The sequence below is a fragment of the Manis javanica genome, chromosome 4 (genome assembly GCF_040802235.1).
Source record: "Manis javanica isolate MJ-LG chromosome 4, MJ_LKY, whole genome shotgun sequence".
Taxonomy (NCBI): Eukaryota; Metazoa; Chordata; class Mammalia; order Pholidota; family Manidae; genus Manis; species Manis javanica.
In genome coordinates this window covers 99,976,764-99,992,438 of record NC_133159.1, presented here as the reverse complement: position 1 = coordinate 99,992,438, position 15,675 = coordinate 99,976,764, and the positions used below count along the sequence as shown (strand labels likewise).

At 45.8% G+C, this 15,675-nt stretch overlaps 1 long non-coding RNA gene across 1 annotated transcript; it reads right to left on the bottom strand.

Annotated features, from left to right (window-relative positions):
• Positions 1–1,808: 1,808 nt before the first annotated feature.
• Positions 1,809–14,529, bottom strand: LOC140848949 (uncharacterized). Its single transcript, XR_012130284.1, has 4 exons — positions 14,501–14,529; positions 13,546–13,701; positions 4,823–4,927; positions 1,809–2,340 (listed from the first exon to the last, which is right to left on the bottom strand). It is a non-coding gene; the product is annotated as an uncharacterized lncRNA (long non-coding RNA).
• Positions 14,530–15,675: the final 1,146 nt, after the last annotated feature.

Below are 15,675 nucleotides of genomic sequence, written 5' to 3'. Positions count from 1 at the left end.
CTATAATTCAGCATTGTTGATGAGAAGGGTAATGCTAGTCAGACTTCCATTCCTTTGTGGCTGGCCCTTTTTAAGTGTAAGAGGCCTTTTGGTTCTTGCCATTCCATGGTATCCACGCCCAGAGTCTGTATGGGGATAGGGAGCTGATGTTTTCCCACCTCTCACCTCCTGTGAACATTCTTGTTCTTTTCTAAGCACAGGTTTCCTCTACCCTGATTCCCCAGTCAGCATTGATCCATCTGCAGTGCCCCCTCTGGATGTCATTTTAAATCACACTGTTGAGTGGGTTGCTTAAGGGGAAGTTCGTGGTAGCACAAGAGTCCAAACTATTCCAAAAAATGCTGTTTTTTTGGGTCTGGTATTCAGGCCAGGCTCAGCTGGGAGAAAATACTGCAAATCAGCACAGGCATTTATCTAATATCCAAACAGACAATTCCATGAAAGAAGGACTACATCTTGAACAGGCCTTTCTCAAAGAGAATCCAAATGGCTAATGAACATGTGAAAAGGTGCTCAACATCGTTAGATATTGGAGAAGTTATGAACACAGTTAGATCCTATTACATACCCACCTAGACTAAAATTGAAAGGACTGAAAATAGTTCTTGAATTTATGGAGTAACTGCAGCTGTCATCCATTGCTGGTGGGACAGCCACTTAGGAACACTAGCAGCGTCTAATAGAACTAAACACACACCTACTCTATATCCCTGGAATCCCACTCCTTTTACCAACTGGGGTGTGTGGTTATGTCTCCCAGAAGACATGTACAATGATGTTCAAGCAGCTTTATTTGAAATAGCCAATAACTGGCAATAACCTAAATGTATATCAGTGGGAGAATGGTCAGATAAACTGCAGTTTATTAATATAATTCCAGTATTCATATGGTGCAATGTATACTACAGTGAGAATAAGTGTGCTCCTCCTACACGAAGCCCTATGGGTGATTCTCTCAGAGTGTCGAGCAGAAGGATGCAGACACAAAAAAGTGCATCCTGTATCATACCATTTAAATCAAAGTCAACAGGCAGAGTGAACTCAAGGTGACAGAGGTCAGGTGCCTGGTGGCCTTGTGTGTGGGGTGCTCACTAAGAAGACCTTGTGCAGTGCTGGAGATGTCTCTATGTTGATCTGGGTGTAGATTCCATAAGAGTTTACATTCATAAAACCCCATAGAGCTATACACTTCAGATTTGTATACTTTACTGTGTATGATTTATACTTGTGCACTTTACTGCCTGTAATATATATTGTCTTGTGTATTACACTATTTGTCCATTTTTTGTAACAGACATTTCTCTCCTCAGTATGGAGATGGCATGACTTTTATCTCTTCTTATTCACTGGTGTTATTAGTGTTAACACCTCACCTCTAACAGCACCTGGAACAGAAGCAGGTGCTCAATGACTACTTATTAAGCTACTTTGATTCTAAGGTTAGTGGGGTTACTTCAAATATTTTTTTGATTTATATTCATGGCTACTTCTTTGGAAGGTGAGATGGGGGTACACACATTGTTAGGTTTTGTTCTGTTTTCTCTTAATATTTCACTTAAAAATCTGTACATATTTGCAGTCCACATGTGCACATACTTATGAATATGCAACAGCTATGTGGCATTCCTTCCTATAAAGTGTGCCTTGTATCTTCCTATAGATAAAATGTTGGGTATGTGGATATCTTCATTTTTTGCCATTAGTTGCAACATTACGATCATCTATATGCTAATATTTTCCTCTGATTTTGGTTACTTTATTCAATAGATCCCCAAGCAGATACTAGAAGTCAAAGGGCAAGAACAGGTTTATGATTTATAATAGGTTATTTTATTGCTCTACAGAGACAGTCATTTATTTTATGGTGCCACCAGCAAGGCCTGAGGGCCTCTTTTCCAGTACCATCAGCATGTGGGTTCCACAATTTCATCTTATGCTAGGGCTACAGGCTCTTAGTAGGACCCTGAAGTCTACTTTTTGCTAATTCTTTCCTAGCAGAAGTGAATTCCCTTGGTAACTATGAATCTCCCTGAAAATCTTATCTTAGATCAAAAAGATATTCTTTATGTCCTGGATATGCTAAGGTTTACACAATTTCAGAGGCTTTAGAAAATTGTCATGAAATAGGACATACTTTAATTCTACTGTTGGTTTTCATTTGTCATAGGCAGTTTTGCATTCTGAGGCCACTTTACATAGAATTTTTGTGAATTAACCTCGCAAGTTCAGCATGTGAGCAGGGGAGCTGGAAGGTATGACGAGCAGTCCGGAAGCAAGACTAGAGGTCGGGACTGGGACTCGATATGTGACACAGTGTGTATTGCTGTCCCGCACAGGCCTCTGTAAAAGACAAAAACTTGTCAACACTTTAAGCTAGAGAGAGAGAACACGTGAATCCAGAAGATCTGGCAACACTGGGACTGAATTTCTGCAAGGCAACAACTGGCTGCAGTCACTGCCCTCAGACCACTTGCTCGGGTCCCGAATCCCCGAGGCTCCTGGTGCCTTTCCCGGTCCCACTGTGGCCACTGGTATGATCCTCTGGGCCCTCCGGGACTGTGTTTGACATCCTGTGAGGCCACCCTCCTCCTCCTCCTGAGACTCGTCCACTTCCCGCTGCAGGGAGCCACTGTGCTCTGGGACGGTCTCCTGTCCCCTCAGTGTCCCTGTCCTCCCAGACACTGCCTCTTTCTTCTGCACCCAGCTGTCTCCCTACAGCTGCCCCTCAGTGGAGCACACTGACACTGTCCCATATTTTAGCAGAGCATTCCCTTGCAGTGCCCCGCTGAGTCCGTCATTAATAGCCAGGTTTGTCCTAATCACTGTGCTCACTGCATCGCAGGATCTCGGTGATTGTTTTTCCAGTAAAGGAAAGACTGGATGGATGAACACAAATGGAACAATATCAGTTCTACTTACTTTCATTGTTCTTCTTTCCAATGTCAGCTTAACAAAATCATTTTGTCAGGGGAATCTAGTATTTTTTCTGTTCTAAGCCCAAGATGTATAAACTAAGAATGACAACTCCTCAATGTGTTAGCAAAATATAAGTATGAAGTGGGCAGCATCCTTCTGGGCAACTGGAACCCCCCTGACCCCAGAGGCTGCAAGAGGAGCCTGCACCCAACAGGAGAGCCTGGACGGCTGGCAAGGTGTGAGCGGCCGGGGAGCGTGTGCAACAAGGACTGAGTCTGCTAGCTCGGGTGGCACACTGTCCCTGCTCCCCAGCTTAGCAGGAAGTGCAGACGTCTGACTCGGATGATATCATGGGCATTGGGAAAGGTCTCTGTGTCCTCTTCTACCCCCGTTGCCCAAAACCTTTATTGGATACTGGATTCATACCTTGCTATCCTAGCAAAGTGTTACCTAATTTTAAACTTATTTTTCTGTAGTGCACCAAATTCACCCTTCAACTTGTAACCCATTTTTAAAAAAACTTCCACTCACATGTTTTGAAATATCCACTGAACCTTGTAATATCGTTTAAACAAAGACACCTGAGTCACAGTCTCATACAAGATACCACACACAGGTTAGGAGCTGGCATCAGGGCTGGAATCTGAGGGCCTAGGCAGCTGAGGGTCTTCAGGGCCCACCCTGACTGTGGTCCCATGGGGTCCTCCACGTCCTGGTGGCCAGGATCTTCAGGCCACCATCCTCACTCCACAGTCTGCAGCAGGATAGGTGCCGGGCACCCCCAGGGCAGCTCTTCCCCCTCGCTCACATTCCCTCTGACCACCACGCTCTGGTCACTCTCTTGTTCAGTGTGAGGGACATCTCACTGGTGGCAGGACAGCTCTAGGGCTGCACCTCCACGTCCTGCCTCTTTGCTGGGTCTGACTCTGGATTTAGATTCACAGCTCAGGGCTTAGTTCTAACTGATTAATTTACATTTGACTGTGATCGTTCCTAGCCACAGCACAGAGGGCTGCGTCCTCCACAGTCCTTAAAAGATCTCGGAGACCACGTTTCCTATTTCTGTCCTTGTGCTGGATGGGAGTTCCCATCCCTCTGCTCGTCTGTTCTCGAAGACGTGTGGCTGTCAGGATGGGGAGGCCTGGCGGAAGTTGCAGAAAGACCAGAGTTCTGGTGTTGCCAGGACAGGTGCGGCTTCAGACTCTGCATTTGAGGGGCACCTTTGTCCTTAACTTGGCAGCCAGAGCCTCCCAGAGCCTGCGGAACTCAGAACTCGGTGCCCAGGGGCGAAGCTGAGGGGTGGCTGGCGGGAGGAGAAGGGAAAGGTCATTGCTCTTTTTATGACCCAGGCTAGTGTCCCAAGTGCACTGCCAATTTCCTCTGATGAGCAGAGGTCCAAATGTGGGCGTGGAGTGTAGAGCCAGACAAGATGAGCCCAGGGTGCCGTGGACACCTCTGTGCCCAGACCTGGGCCCTGAAACTCGCTGCTGGGTGATGTAAAGTTCTTGTTTTTGGGAAACTGGATTCTGGGCCTCCCATTGTGGCAGATTGAAAGCAGCCCAGGTGATTGAGTAGTTGGTGGGGCCCTGGTGGAGCACAGGCGGGGCCATGGGGCTTTAACATCACATCTGCCCAACATCGCTTCCTGGCACAGCCACGGGATGAACTTCAGCTGACCTGAGGTCATGCCTTATGTCCATAAAGCACTGACCATGGACATGACCTTGGGTTACTGTGACATCTGCTGGGTGAGTGAGGGGTCTGCCTGGTGAGGAGTATCGGCAATCTGGTTCTCCCAGAAGGTTCTTCTTCAGAGCTTGTGGAGCTCAGCCCCTGCCCCTGCCTGTCCTTCCAAGGTGGGTGCGTGTGTGGTTGGTGGAGGCCACTGGGGAGTGTGGGAACTCACCTGTAGCAGAGAAGGGCAAGCAGGCAGACTTTACACCTCTGACTGCCAAGGCTTCTTTGCAGATGGCTCACCTGTCTGCCTGCTCCTGGAGTACACAGACTCAAGCTATGAGGAGAAGAAATACACAATAGGGGATGGTAATAGCATCCTGACTGTGTTGGCACCCTTGGTGCCTCAGTTTTCCTTCTGACAAATTGTGTCAGTAGAACATTTCTTGTAGCCTGGTTGCTGGAGGTTTTGAACTTATAATCTAGTGTGGATCTAAGCATCTGGCACAGTGTAGAGTCTCCATGTGTTCTGAATCTGCCCAACACCGGCTGGTGTAGAACCAAGTAACCAGCTCTTCATCCACCTGCCTTAGTCAACTCACTGGAGAGCAACGCAGTCCAGGCTGTTACAGACTCAGGAGTTGGAGGCATTCGTCCAGCAGGGTGCGCAGCCTGCAGTCTCTTCTCCATTCCCACTCCCCATTGAGAGGTCTGCTTTCTCAGCCCCTTCTCAGCACCTCTGGTTCTGGCCCTGGCTGGCCGGCCCTGGGACTGTGCAGGGACCTGGGACACTGCCTGGAAGGGAGGGCTGGAGGACCGCTGAGGCTGCGCTGTGCAGCCCCTTGGGTCTGGCAGTCCCAGGATCTTTGAATCCTCTGGAGGGCTCAGGCACTGTCTATCTTGGGAAGCTGGTGCTCTAACACACCTGGGTATCATGTGCAGCAGGACTGGGCATGAGGAAGGCTGGGGCCCAGGAGACTGGGCTCAGGTACCAGGCCAAGCAGTGGACTTTCTCCCTTAAGAGGAAGAATTAAAGTGTGGCCTGGCCTGGCTTTCCTGCTCCACAACCTCCTCTCAGCTTTCATCCAAGTTTTGCTGAGTCACTGAGTGAGGGCTGGGCTGTCCTGCAAGCTGCATAGGCCCATTCTGAGTCCCTGAGGTCAGCGAGGGGTCCCTGTGTGGGCCACCCTGGGAGGCAGGCTCCTCCCTGTGGAAAGGGGAATGTGTGTGCAGACTGGGAGGAACAAGGCCTCCTGTGGGTGAGGTGGGGAGGGAGCCCAGCAGAGAGCACAGGCTGGAGAGAGAGATGGGCTGCATTCCTGCTGTTCCCCTGCTAAAGCCCTTGGTGCCTCAGTTTTCCTTCTGACAAATGGTGTCAGTAGAACCTCTCTTGTAGCCTGGTTGCTGGAGGTTTTGAATTTATAATCTCATGTGGATTAAGCACCTGGCACAGTGTAGAGTCTCCACACATGGAGACTCTTAATAAGACATCACACGGGTTACAAGAAATTGGAAAGCTAAATTATGAGAGCTGGGGACCCCAGGAAGACTGTCTGATGTCCCAGGACGTGACCCCCCGAGGAAGGGCTGTAGTGGGGTCCCCTCTGAGGAGGGGCTGCTTGAACCCCTGTGAGGCAGCAGTCCCTGAGAACTAGCCTTGTTTTTCCCATACTCAGGGCCTGAAGAAGATCTCTGCCTGTATGAAGTCCAGCCGCTTCCTCCTAGGCCCGCTGTTGTAAAGTACGCACTGTGGGGCAAGAAGCTGGACCCAGGATGGCCAGGAGACAGGGTGGAGGAGCCCGTGGTGTCCATGTTGCACCGGGACCCCAGAGACAGTGTGTGCTCCTTGCACCCCCAGAACCAGCTCTCTTGCTTCTTTCTCCTTCATTCAGTCCTTTCTCTTCCCAGATAACTTAGTGTGCCCCCATATTTCCCTCCCAACCCCCCTTTCATAGAGGCCCTTTAAACCTGTATAACTCCCTGGTTTTCTTCTTCAAAATCCTCCCTTGACATTAACCTTCCTGTGCTAAAGCCAACCAGCCCATCCCCACTTTAGTGGCTGCCTCTGCTCTGAGGGCCGACTGGACCCCTGGAGACCAGTACAGGCTGGTGTGCAGGCCCCGCTCACCAGCACAGCCCCACCCAGCCTGACTGGTCCCCAGGAGACTTTTATCACTGCTCCTGTGCATTTTATAATTCACGGCTGGTCATCTGGACTTAGGAGACTGTGTTGGGGTTGTCACGGCCAGTTTCCCTTCTCTCATCCATTGCAGGGGCTCAGTAGATGAGGCTGTGCGTGCATGGTGACAGGTAGGAGGACAGGTCAAATTATAAGCTTTCTGGCTCATTTCTTTCTCTACTCCCCTGAGTCTATGCCCCAGCATGGGTTCTCCACAGAAATGGGTCTTTCTGGGCCTGGTCCCTTCTTAATTCAGCAGTCACGGGGGCCTCTTGTAAGCTTGCAGTACTCTGTGGTATGGGTCAGGGTCTCTGGGTGTCCAGCAGTCCACTGATCGTGTGGGTCCCAGTGGATGATCAGGAAGCGCCCCTGCTTTGGACACCCTTCCTCTGTGTTCTTACAACATACCTCAGGAAAACATAGCCCACTGTGCTGTAATTAATTTTTACTTGTTTTCTGCCTTAACTTCATTATAAATTCATTGAGGAGAGAATCCTTGTTTTTTTCTTGACTTTTATCTCTGGTATCTGTCATATTGCCTGTCACACAGTAAATGTTCAATGAAAGTTGGAAATTTGAAACAATTATCTCCAGGTAAGACCCTGGCAACCTCTACAGGCAGTATTGGGATTTAGAGCTCTGGATATAGTTCACCTCAGCCATTGGTATATAGAATAAAGTTCAGAAGATTTTAAATCTTCAGATCTGGGAGAATGAACCTTTAGCTCTCTCTGACTTAAGCTTTTAGGAGGTTGTAGCTGCCCTTTAATAACCTGACATGGGCAGGCCCACTGTGCTGGGCCGAAGTGTTAGCCCATCTGTGCAGTCAGGAGGTGGCGTGGGCATTTGATGTTAGGATGCTTGCAAAGGTGCAAAGGATAACCATCTGATGATCAGGTTCCTCACACAGTGGTTGGATAGTGGAGTTAAGCCTCATTAAGACACAGCCTTGAGACTTAGTTCATAACAGGAGAATATTCCTGTTGGGCATTTGTCACTGCCTGCAACTGTGCTTCATACAGTTACTAAATAAAAAGGAAGTAATAGGAAGAATGTTAAGGGTTATTAAGAAATAAATGCTTAATTTAAAAACATAGAACTGGTTAAATGAAAGTTAAGCAAAGCTGAAAGTTTTGAAGCTGGTAAGATAAAAGTTAAGTCAAAAACTTATTAAAGACAGATGGGATAAGAATAAAAAGAAAAGAAGTAATAGAAATTAGGAGTGACACTATGATAAAGATAGGGAGAGAGAATAAAAAGAGTAGATCTAGCTTGAGAACAAGGACTGGCAAATGTTCTCTGTCAAGGGCTGCACGTTAAGTGTTCCTGTGACCATGTGTTTGGTCTCTGCCACAGTCACCTCTATCTTTGCAGTGTCTTGGTTCACAACCTCCTTGGGAGCTTCCCAGGTGAAATCTGAAACTGGCCCCTGTACTCAGAGAGCAGGGTGAGACCAAAGAAGGAGGCCACTCCAGATTTGTAGGTGGCAAGTTTAATGAGCAAGAGAACTTACATATGTGGCATGTCTTGGGCAGCTGAAAAATAAAGAGATCTCTGCATCTACCCCCAACATCTTAATAGTTCAATGGTGGCTTTAACTGTGTTTTAGTCATATATGCCATCCAGGTGGTCCTATCACCTGTGGAAGGTGAAATAAAAATGGAGTAACTTATGTCAAGGGGTTTTAAATGGAGGTTAGAGGCCATTAAGGAGATGGGCTTTATTCATGTTCTTATTGGGTTTCTGAACTGGGTCAAACTGCAAATATTCCAAGGACTCAGCCCGAACACCTGCAACTTGCTACAGAAAGGGACTTAACTTAGCGATAGTCTTAGCAACCAACTTCATTCAGTCAAGATTAGTTTTCTGTCTTTAACATCAGGAACAGAGTGCATAAGCATCCCTTTGTCTTTAAACCCTGACTTTGTTCCCTGGTGGGGCACAGGCTGTATTGCTACCTGTAAGTCCGGGGAGAGGAAATCCTGGGGAAAAATACCTCTAAAAACTGAAATCAGTCAAAGGGAGAAATAAAGTTTAAAACCCGTTTATTGCTCACAAACTGTACTCCAGCACCATCTCTCTCTCCCCTGCTCCCGAAAAAGCAAGCAAGCAAGCAAGCAAGCCAGCCCCTCCCTTTAAACTAGGTTTAGACAGCCCTCTCTGTTGCCCAGGTAGTTACCCATTGACATGGAGATGAACTTCTCCCTATCCCTGAGGATATGCAAGTGCACTAAAGCCAGGAGAGATACTCTGGAAATGTTACAATTTTACCCACACTACCTGAGTCTGTGCTCCCCACCTTGAAATTCTTGGATCCCAATAAATACTTCTGTTTTATTTCAGTTCTGCCCTTTTCCTTGGTTGACATACCATGTCGCCAACTCAGCCATACTTGGGGCAGCTTCTGGGCATGGGGAAGGCAAGCAGAATGCACATTCCAGGGGCAAGGCTGGAGATGAGCCTCCTGCTGCGGGCCAACCAGCTGGTATGTCCTCTCGGTGACTCACCCCCACCCCCATGCCCAATGCAGTGTAACAGCAGCCACAGACGATAGATAAATCAAAGGGTGGTGGGCTGTATTCCAGCAGAACTTCAAAAACAGGTGGCCACTGTTTCTGAGCTCCTGTATCTAGAAGCTCAAATTAAAAGGGCATGGCTGTAGTAAATCTTTAATATTAGATTTGAAATGAAAAAGGTGATCATCAAAGACAAAATGAACAAAATGACTCAATCCTTAAAAAAGTGGGAAGATGTGATCATGAAGATAGCTGCAAATGAAAATGATTTTCTAAACATAGTGGTCAAAATTATAAGAGGTAAAAACATCTATTTTAAAGTCTGGGGTGGAAGTAGGAGAATGTATGTATGTCAAGCTGAGGCAACCATAAAAGATGGTGTCACTGTGCCTAGGGACTAACAGAGGCCCTGTCTTGGGGTTCACTGGCATCTCATGACAGTGCTTGTACTGTCTTCCCCTTCTAGAATGGAAAAACAAGTCACACTCTGCGAGCCTGTCTGCCTGCATCCGTGGCTCCTGCACAGCTCTGGAATCACCTGTTGTTAATTACAAATTCCCTGCCTAGCATTCCTCCATTATCTTTGTATTAGCAAAGAAAAAAGCTGATAGAGATCCCAAGGCAGCCGTTTATAGAAAATCGAAGTTTATTCTTTTCCTGTTCTGTGGGGAATAGTCCAGGCTGAGGAAGTCCTTTTTCATGAAGTTATTTGGGGACTCAGGCTCCTTCCATCTGCGACTCTGCCATCCCCTAGGGTGCGTCCTCATCTCCTTGGTTAAAGCTGTATCATGAGTATGGGAAGGAAATAAAGAAAACTCAAGGAAGCAACACCCTGTTATGTAAGTGAGGCAGAAGTTGCATACATCACCATCTTTCACATTACATTTGTAAGGCTCAGTTGTGTGGCTACACCTAGTCACAAGGGTAGACCTGTATTTTGACAGAATGGATTTTGGGGGCCAACTGCAGTCACACCCATACCCAGAAAAGTAGAGATTGAAGTTAAATCCAAGTCCAGGAGAAACTTTGGGTTTAAGCCAGTGGTTTAAAACAGTTAGGATAGAGGCTAAGGTATTAAAGAACAGAACCTAATTTTCAGATAGACCTAAGGGGAGTGATGTATCACTTAGGGTTCCTTCTTGTTGAAATGGGGGGTTTATTAGGTATCAGGTTAGCCTCTTGAATACCTGGGTGTGCGTGGCTAGGGAGTTGGCCTTGGAAGCTGGGTAACCTGGAAGTATGCCTAATCACATGTGCGATTGTTCTAGAGAAAGCCCCGCAGCAATTGCTGTGCACAGACATTGGAGCTTCTACCCCTGACCTGTCACACCAGATGCAAGTGTCTCACCACTGCTGCCTCTAGAATCCTGATCCTTCCACAATTTTCTTTAGAACTCAAGTCCTGCACCACTGTGTGTAATTAACAGAGCCTGGGTCACAGACCTGTGCCTCAGCCACTTGGAAGAGCAAGTGAATTTAATTAGGATTAAGTTCTGCTGTATATAACTAAATAATACCAGTGCCTGAAATGGGACCAAAGTTTATTTCTCATGTAAAGATGTCCAGGTGGACAGTTAAGCACTGATAGTGCTGGTTCCCTAGTTGTCTTAATGACAGCTTTATGCTCCATCATCCTCAGCATGTGGTTTCTGTTCTCAATGGCACCTGCTAGTCTGAAATGGTTGCCAGAGTCCCATCACATCTGTGCTCCAACTAACAGAAGGAAGAAAGAGGAATGGGGTGGCTCTTTCCCTCTTAGGGAAACTTCCTGGAAGTAACATATAACACTTTACTTATAGCTCCTTGGCTGGAACTTGCTCATACTGAAAATGACATTTTCTTTTGCCTGAGAAGTAAGATGCCTGGTAGATATGGAGATGCTGTACCAACAGAAGATGGGGAGATGGATGTCAGGAGTCAACTAGCAGTCTTCAACCTTGGGGAGGTGGGACTTAACATGTGAGGAGTTCCCCATCTATAAGAAGGATGTTTCAGAGATGCAGAGCATAGATGTCTAACATAATGTATACTTCCAGACAATCATGACTATAACCACCACCATAAAATGCTCCTGCCTATCAAAATGCAGCCATCCCTTGTACAAACAAAAACACATTTACCCTCTTTTACCCAGAACAGGACAACTCAAAATGTCATCAACTACATCAACTGCATCTAATTCCAAGTTTGGGATCTCTGGGTAACATTCATATTGGTATTTTGAAAATGACAGTGGAAAGTGTAATATCAATAACCCCCGATTGCCCCTATATAAAATAGTAAGGGAATGGGAGGTGGAAAAAGGAAAAATCAGGTGAACTCTGTAAAGTAATAGAACACAGCCTGCACTAAGATTTGCAGATAAGTTGTTTTGCATTTATTTACAATGCTTGTATGATGCCATTCTTTGGTGAGAGTGTTACCGGCTGAGATGCTGTTGTACCCAGGACCGTGTCTTGAAGGCAATAAAGAATGAAGCCAGAAGACAAAAGAGTATGGAGCAACCAGCAAAGTTTAATGAAAGAGTGAAAGAAGAAAGAACAGCTCCCACTTATTGGGAGGGGTACCAAGGGAGGATGCTGTTAGAACTGCATCTAGGGTTTATAAGTACAAACAGGGAGTAAATCACGCAAGGGGCTGGGAGTTGTTGCTGGGGCCTGTTGCTATGGCCCAGCTAGGATCAAAGGAAAACTCCATTTTTTCTCAGGCTGAATTTTCCCAGATGTCTAGGATGAGGCTTCTTGTTCACTGAGAAGCCTTTACCCTAGTTTCCTTCTTCCTGTACCTTACCGGGACCTTGAGTTCTATCTGCCTCTGTCTGGAGCCTTGAGTTCTATCTGCCTGTGTCTGACTAACACCTGCCTCAAGAGGATGTTGCATAAGACTTTTATACTAAATATTGATATCAGCAACTCAAGTCACTCCCTGGATTAGCTCCTGTCTCTATCCCTCCAGTGACCACACTTTCAAGGTCATTGTCATCCTACCTCCTTAGCCAACGTTTTCCTAGCTAGTGTGGCATGATGAGTGAAACCTTATTATTGACAGATACACGGAGACCAGCCTACTGCTACACATAACACAAAACTCACAAACAGAGAATAGAGGGCACAATCCTGATGGGTTCCAGAACAACTCTTCCTATAAACGCTAATTATCATTCCTAGGTAATCAGATCTGGCTTTTCCTGACAGACTCCACTTTGTGAGGTAGCCCTAACAATCCCCCAATAAAGCACAGCTCTGTCCAGAAGGCCAACAGCCACTCTGCCCTTGCTACATTCTTTTCTAGTCCTCTTCGCATTTAGAACGTAGTTTTGGAAGGAAGCAGATAGGGATTCAGTCACAGTTCAAAAAAATATCTGTTAATACAATTGGCAACATTACACCATAGAAGATAAAATATAGCCTATTCTAATTTTTCTTAAAACTTCTAACACAAGAACAATATGCTATTTGTTCTAATCCCATCCTCCCTCCCCACTGAAAGTGCTCTCTTCTGGTAACCTTTGGTAGGCCCTCTATTGCTCTGTGGGCCACTAAACAGCATCTATGCATTTGAAATTCACATACACACACAGCCATTTAATCTTTCTCTTGAATTTAAATCCCACGCATGAGTCGCCTATAATTACTTCCAATGAAAATCCCCACAGAACACCAAAAGCCTATCTGTTGGCTTTCAGAAATGTGTCACTCTGGTTAAGCAAGGAGCAAGCCGGACCATAAAGCCATGTAACATACTCCCCAGCCTCAGAGGACTTTGTCAGGCCTCGGCACCTCCCTGAACCTGAACTTCTGTCCTGGCTCCAAGTACTTCTGCCTGTTGTAAGAACAGGACATTCCATTCTTCTGTGTTCTATCTACCAACCAGAAAAGAGAATAATTTTTAAAATTTCCTTAAGAGCATTAAGCACCTATTTGAAGAAAGCTCTTCTGTTTTTCTCCTAGTTTTCATTAGAATGAAGAGAATCCATGCATTTCTGTGAGTGCCTACTTTGTGTGAGGCTCTATACAAGCACTAGATATGAAAATTTTCATGAGACACAGTCCCTGCTCTCAGGCAACTTATAGTTTAGTGCAGAGACAGACATTTAAAAAAGCAATTAGAGTTCAGTGTGGGAAGTGCTGATAGAGGAAAACATGAAATCTTATGGGAACAAAGATTTAAAATAAGTACATTAAATCAGCTTGAGGTGGAAGATTGTTGGTCAGGATACTAAATTTCAGTGGCTTAATAACGTGTTTATTTCTTACTCACACTTCATGTCCGATGTGGTAAACAGGGGCTCTGCTTTTCATAGTTTGTCACAGACCAAGACTGATGGAGGCTTCAACTTGGCTTTGCTCTCAGAATCCTCCCAGTGGTCAGAAGCTGATATGATGACTCACACACTGGCTCTTTTAAAGCTTCTGTCTGGAAAATGTAATTCCTACTCTCATTTAATTGGCCAAAGTAAGTCACAAGGCCACACTTAATTTGAGAGGGTAGTGAAGTTTTCTCAAAAGGAAAACAGTAAGAAATCTTCAACTATCACTAGTGAATCTCCACAGGGGTTATCAGCTGTGGCTTCCCCGAGTAATAACCTCTAAGCTCACCTTAGAAGATGAACAGGCATTAGGGGGCTGAGGGGGCTGAAGGGCTGGAGCAAAAGCATTGCAGGCAGAGGAACAGCAAGTACAGAAGTGTGAAGATAAAAGGGAACATGGTGCTTTGGGATAATTTTTAACTATAAATTTATAAAACATGGGTGTGTTCCAAGTGTTCTAAAAACATTGGTTTATTTGTGGTAACAATGCAGTTAGGGGAGACACGGGAGGCAGAGTTTGCTGTGGCACAGAAAGCCAGGGTCTGAACCCAGGCAGCCTCACTAAAGCTGTGCTGGTCCTGGGGAATTCAGGAAGGCTGGAACCTAGCGTCCCAGGGACGGGGGAGGGGCTGGCACAGGCCAAGAGATGTAGCTGGAAGGGAAGCAGAGGTCAGATTATGGATTGTGTAAAGCAAAGGAGATTGTCTTTTTCCTGAGGCCTAAGAAGCCATTAATTTTATTTAAGCATGGGAATGACATAAGCAAATTTGCACATTATAAAAATCACTGGCTAAAGGGCACTTCTTTCCCTCTCCCCTACCATCCATCTGAACTCCCTAAATCCCTTATCAGATGCTTCATTGCCCTATCGAGTCCTGTAGCTGAAGAATAAGGAATGTGCAATACCTGTATGAAGTCCAGGTGTTCTCATAAGCCTTTAAGCTGGCTAAAAGGCAGATGCATGTCTAACACATCAGTGTCTCCCAATCTGGCCACGCCCTCAGTAATTCTACCGTGTATTTTTCTTGAATCACGTAAACTGTTTCTTTCTGAACTGGAAATGCTTCAATCAGGTTGCTCGACCTTAACAATGAATACAAATGAGTTTCCCTGATACTTTTTGGGAACTGCTCCATCAAACTTAGTGTACCTGTCACAAGTTGTTGTTGCCTTTTTTTTTTTGAGAGGGCATCTCTCATATTTATTGATCAAATGGTTGTTAACAACAATAAAATTCTGTATAGGGGACTCAATGCATAATCATTAATCAACCCCAAGCCTAATTCTCAACAGTCTCCAATCTTCTGAAGCATAACGAACAAGTTCTTACATGGTGAACAAGTTCTTACATAGTGAATAAGTTCTTACATGGTGAACAGGGCAAGGGCAGTCATATCACAGAAACTTTTGGTTTTGATCACGCATCATGAACTATACACAATCAGGTCAGATATGATTATTCATTTGATTTTTATACTTGATTTAATTTGTTGTTGCTTTTTAAGCTCTTTTTGATGCTATTTGCACAAACCTACGCCTCATACACTAATTTCTCAACATCTGTGTGGCCTCTATGCCTCTGGGATGGCAGGGCATCCACTCCCCTCCCTGGCTTGAAGGCAGCTATTGTGACAGCATGCTCTCTTGGCTCCTGTTAAGAGTCAGGGCAGGTTGGGACCTGAGCAGCCACACCTCCTGTGGAACTGATCTGTTCCTCTCAGCAGCCTTCCCTGCTTTCCAGGTGAACAAGTTCATTGGCTTTGGGTAATTGTTAAGTGGATTTCCTCTAACAAACAGAATAACTAGAAAAAGGTGGAACATGTGATTTGTCTTTTGTCTATCTGGAATTCATGTGAAATACTTTTCACCTGCAGACCTATGCTTTTTGAACCTCCTCCTTCCAACTGCCTTGATGTCATCTGCCTTTTCCAGGATTCTTGTCTCAGAGGACTGCAGGGTCAATTTCCTGTTTCCTTGCCTGCTTCCCTGTGGCAACCAGACTCTGGGATGGCCCCCCATAATCCCACTTTCTGGTATTCATACCCTTGTGAGATCCTCTCCCTTTGAATGTGGGCAGAACC